This window comes from Hibiscus syriacus, unplaced genomic scaffold (assembly GCF_006381635.1).
Source record: "Hibiscus syriacus cultivar Baekdansim isolate YM2019G1 unplaced genomic scaffold, ASM638163v2 tig00110450_pilon, whole genome shotgun sequence".
Taxonomy (NCBI): domain Eukaryota; kingdom Viridiplantae; phylum Streptophyta; class Magnoliopsida; order Malvales; family Malvaceae; genus Hibiscus; species Hibiscus syriacus.
In genome coordinates this window covers 1,004,074-1,009,795 of record NW_024062743.1, presented here as the reverse complement: position 1 = coordinate 1,009,795, position 5,722 = coordinate 1,004,074, and positions in this window count along the sequence as shown.

Here is a 5,722-nt window from a genome sequence, read left to right as displayed (position 1 = left end):
AAGCCTTGAATTTACCCCAAAAAATTAGGTATTTGGTTATATATGATATATGCGTGAATTGGGTTCTGAAAATTAGAACCCAATTCCTCCCAAATTTCCATTTCCTTACCTCAACATCCGACGACGATTCCGACACCGTCCGAATTCCGATTGTCGTTTTGAAAGTATCATCGTGTTCGTTATCGAGTCAGGAACAATTCCCTCAATTTAATTGAAGCAAAACGCTGCCAAACGTCGTGAATTTCAAGTCAAAGCATCGACGTTTTTTTTAAGCTCAATCGCCTAGAAAATCCTAAATTCATCACCGATCGTTGCTCCGTTTACGACACCTCCCGCACCATCGTGTTCCTTGTGCCGTTCCGAGTCTGCCGGTGTCATCCTCGATCTCCGTTGGCGGCGGCGCGTGGGGAGGTGGATCAGTCAAAGATTCGGCCAAGTCGAAATCGAGCTCTCCGCCGTTGAAAAATTTGAACCGATCTTTGTAAGTATCTCGAAATCGCTCAAAATAATTTTTAGAAATTTTTCCGTGATTTTTAGAGCCCCGCGAGTGAACGCTGGAAACCGGTTTTGACCGATTTAACCAGTTTTTAACCGGTTTTGACCAGTTTGACCGGTCACGACCCGTTTTCCCGTTTACCCGACCCGTTGACCCGACCCGACCCGTTGACCCGACCCGACCCGTTGATCGTTGATCGGTGCTATTCTGGGAATTAATTCGATTTTGGTGCTATTTTGGGAATTAATTCGAAATGAGTGCTATTTTGGTAATTTGTTAAAAATGGTGCTATTTGTGTAAAATGTTTGACAGTTTGTTGACCTCCTTTGACCAGAACTTTGATCGGCTTTGACCAGCTATTAAACGACCTTTTTTTTCGACCAAGAATACCTATCCTGATAGTTTTCGACGTCCCGAATCTGTTTTTGGGGTCCGTTTCGCTAAATTCAAACCCGAAAGTCTCCAAATCGTCAGTCAAATCCGTTGACTTTAATTTTGACCAAGAATTTGAAATTTCGAAAGATTATACTTTATGTTTTTCGACGTCCTGGATTTGATTCCGAAGTCCGTTTTGCCAAATTCTGACCCGAAATTCCCGAATCGAGCTTGTAAACCCAAAAGGCTTAATATTTTAATATTTTGATTATTTAAATGAGATTTGGTCAAGGATTTATTCAATAAAAATATTTTATGAAGGTTCTCGTGTTTCACCTGAGCAAGGATCAATTAGGTCCGGTGTTATCCGTTCGTTAGATCAACCTGAACCGCGTACTACGAGAATTACCCGTAGGTTTCCGTATATTATTTAAATAATATTTAGATTATTTATATTAGGATTCCAATATGGATTTTTCTAATTCGTAGGATCTAGCGCTGCAGCAGAACGTGATCGACAAACCCAATAGTAGGATTCCCTATCCAATTTCTCAGAGTGTGACAGGTGTGTTTCCTGACAGTGTTGTTTTACTGTTTTAAAATATTATTTGAATTATTTCAGAATAGTGATTATTCAAAATATTGTTATGACATGATACATGATATCTGATTTCTGAATAATGGTTACCGACATCTGATTACCGTATTTCTGTATATGATTTTCAAGCATGATCCATTTTCATGTTTTAATGGATTAATCACCATTTTTACTCAATACATTTTGTTTATTACTGTCATTGGGGGGGGAAAAGAATTGTTGGAGGAAGAAAATATTGTAGGCTTCTCGGCTTTGTGCTCAGGGCCTTACTGGTCGTGACGGGGTGTATGGTTATGGGAACCTACACAATTTGTTCGTGACGGATGGGGGTAGTGTTCATATTAAAAAAAAAACATGTTGCATAAATCGATTTTATTGATAATATCTTATTAATATGTTTTTGTACGCTGTATGGACACACACTGGGCTTTTAGCTCATTCTGTAAAATTTAACCTTTTTCAGAACAGCAGACCGTAAGCTAGCAGATTTGGCATCAGGAGAAATCAACTACTTATTTTGTACGAACATATATTTCTATATGTTTTTCGGTTATGTTTGGTGACATGTATTTTATTATCGTTTTGGACATATCTGTATTATTAATATTATGTTCTATATTATATTTAACGTTCTATAAGTTATATAAAAAAAAACCTCTGAATGGGATATGTGACCACTTAGGATTGGGTCTAACTCACAGACCGGGTCTAGGGGGTTACAAACACTCAACATGCACAACTCAATACACATAATAATATACCATGAAAATCATGATGTGTGAAAGGGTAGAATTATATTACCTTGCTCATAATTTTAAGGGCATGTCCTTTCCTCAGGCATTCTCTCCGAGTACCAAATGTATATTTAAGCCTTTTTAAAAAGAAGTTATTATGGATTTTAAATATACCTAATATATATATATTTTTTTATTAAACCTACCTAATATATTATTTGGTGCCTGAGTGTGCTACTTTTACAAATGTGGTACCTATTTTTTAATCAATTTAGTACCTATATTTGTTAAGCACTGCACATTTGGTACATGAATGTTACTTTTTCAAATGTGGTATATGACTTTTCTTTTTACCAATTTAGTATCTATATTTTCCAGATATTACACTTTTGGTACCGATTATTTTGTGTAATGTCTAAAAAAATATAGGTATCAAAATGGTAATAGCAAAAGCATGCATCACATTTATAAAAGTAACAAATTTTGGTACTAAATTGATTTAAAAACATAAATGCTACTTTTAAAAAAATGACAAATCCAAGAGTGAAAATAATATATTAAACTTTTTAAATATAGTATATATTTATAAAGTTTGATATGTTAATTTCTTTTGGTATGTTAAAATTTCACATTATTTGTTAGGGACGTTATTCTAAAAGGGTTTCGCTTTGCATGTAAAGAAAAACATTATTAATATGTCAAAAATATTATTAATATATTAAATTGAGATGAAAAACACTTTCATAAAAAAATTATTTTTTCCATAAAAAATTAGGAGTAAATATTATGGCAGAAAGTGTTTAGAAGCCATTTGTTTAAACTTTCTTTAATTCATTTGCAAAGAAATTGATAGTTCATTTCTCCCGGCTTTTCATTAGTAGTGATGATTTAGAGTAAATTGTCTATTTAGTTGTTGAACTATCATCATATTTCTATTCTTGTCACTAAATGAAAAAAATTAGCAATTAAGACGGTAAAGTTACATAAATTTATCAATCAAGTTACTCACCATTAAATTAATAACGAATTTATGTTCCAATCAAATTATCTACCATTAAATCATTATTAAAGTTAATGAAATAAAAAGATAGTGTCGCTGAATCTCCTTTTGTTCTTTGAATATGGGATTGGTCGGCCTAGCCATGGTGTTTTGGTCTTTGAGGTTGTTTGTCGTGGTTTTTAAGAGGAGCTGGAGTAGTTTTAGAATTTGTACTTTAGTGTCAGTTTTTCAGTAGTTTATTCTTATTGTTAGTCTGTTTTCCTATGGCTAGAGTGTTTTTTGTTGACAAGTTGTTTTCTGGTGGATTACTTCATTTCTCTGTTCCCTATTTGGTGGGTGTGGTTGCCCAGTGGCCTGTGTTGTGGTGGGTGGTGTTGTTCTTGTGCTTTGAAGTTCTTCCAAGGTTGAGTGTGTGTCGTTGCTGCTAGCTGTCTCATGTTTTCTTTGGCAAGACTTTTGATTTGTGGTGTTGCTTATAGATATTGTTCACCGTCCGTTCCTGCGTGTGTTTTTGCTTTGTGTATTCATTGTTGGCTCTCCGACTGATGTTGGACCGGTGAATTCAGCAGCAGTTACTGTCGAGATGTCTCCTAGGCTGCAGGTGGGTTCAAATGCAGATGCTGGTATCGAGGTAAACTTTATTGAAGAATGTTTCATTATAATAATTTAAAAGAAAAGTGAAGATGGTGCCTTGTTAAGTTGTTACTCGCATAAAGCTACTGTTGTAGAATATGGGGGCTGTCGGTATTAGTCTATTCGATATACCCATAGTGTCGTCGGATGGGTTGTTTTACCAGTGAGTGGAGGAGAGCATTGGTTTAGTGGGTTTTATTAGACTTGCACGTGTCTTGTGGTAACTTTTGCAATTTGGGTGTTGTTTCTGCTAGTAGTACTGCAAGCTTTGCCTCTTAGTTTGTCGAGTATCTCCTTTTTATCCGGGAAGCTTTTGTTGTTGATTGTGATGATTCTTGATGGGTTTCTTTTCGTTTTCGCCAGATGATTCGGGTGGCTGGGTAGTCTCGTGTAGTCGTTGATATTTGGTATTATGCTTCGGTTTTGGCCGTGTCTGTTGGTAGATAGTGTTAGTTTCAGCAAGTGTGGTACTCCATGAATCAATGCTAGCCTTCGTTCAAGGTCTGGGTGCGGTTGATGTTCTGTTTGATGTGGTGGTTCGTTCCTTTGGTTTGCTGTCAGTGTCCGATCTCGGTTTAGTTCTCAATTCATTTTATGGGTTGTTTGTGTTGTATTATTCTTGAATTGATTTGGGGTTGTGGTAGGCCTAGTGTATGGTTTATGTGATGTTACAGCTTTGTGCCTTTGATACTTACCACCTCAAGGTACACTCTTTTTCCTCCATTTAGGATTAAGGAGGTTTTTTAATGAGATCTTTGAGGTGGTGTACTTTATAACTTTTCTTAATACAAAGTACCCTATTTTAAAAAAGTGACTGACACTAAGATATTTTTTTTTTAGATTTAATGAGATTTGATGATTAGGGTTTCTAGGTTTAATATAATTGAATCGAAAAAATGTTGCTTATGATGTATTCAAAATATTATATTGACATAATTTATAAATGAGAAGAAACTAAAATTTATGAAACTATTTAAATTTAAATTTAATTAATTAATATGTAAATACGAAAACTCTTTGCGTATTATCCCAACTGAAAAGAACACATTACTAATTTTGTTATTAATTAAACGATGGATGATTTGGTGGATATATTTATGTAAGATTAGTTCTTTAATTGTCACTAATTTTATTTAATGACCAAAATAAAAACACAATCACAGTTCAGTGACTAAATAGGTAGTTTAACCTATAATTTATTTCACCCGAACTCTACTATTCATTCAATACTTCACGTTTTACATTTACTAACCTAGTATATACTATTATATATTTACCATAACCGTCGCTTTTATTCCATTTTAGTTTATACTATTATATATTTACCTTAACTATCGCTTTTATTTAATTTTAGTTTAATACCTCACTGTTAAAAAAAATTAATAATGATGTTGAAGTATCATCATAAAATAATGTTATATGATTGAAAATTTTCAAAAAATATCATGTCAATAACTCTCAATTTTTCAATGACATTATACAAAATAAAACAAAAACATTAGACATAATTTTTAAGAAAATAATAATTGAAAGACAAAACCAAAACTAAAATGATAGTAAAGACACTAAATTTATAAGTTACCCTATATTCAAACAAGTACGAAAGTATAAGAATGTATTCATTTTAGGAATAACATGCGAGATAATAACTTGTACTACGTTATTTAGTAACAAAAGCCGACATTGGGGTGATTTTCTCGATAAATCACTTTTTAAATTTTATTTTTCTGTCAAACACCGTTTAGATTATATTTTTTGATTTAATATCTTTTGTAGTAAGGCGTGCCCCCGAGGTCGCGTTTTACACTGATTTAACGTCATATGGGGTAAAACACGCCCACGTCTTACACTGACATAATTACACGCTGACTAAAACGTGTGGAATA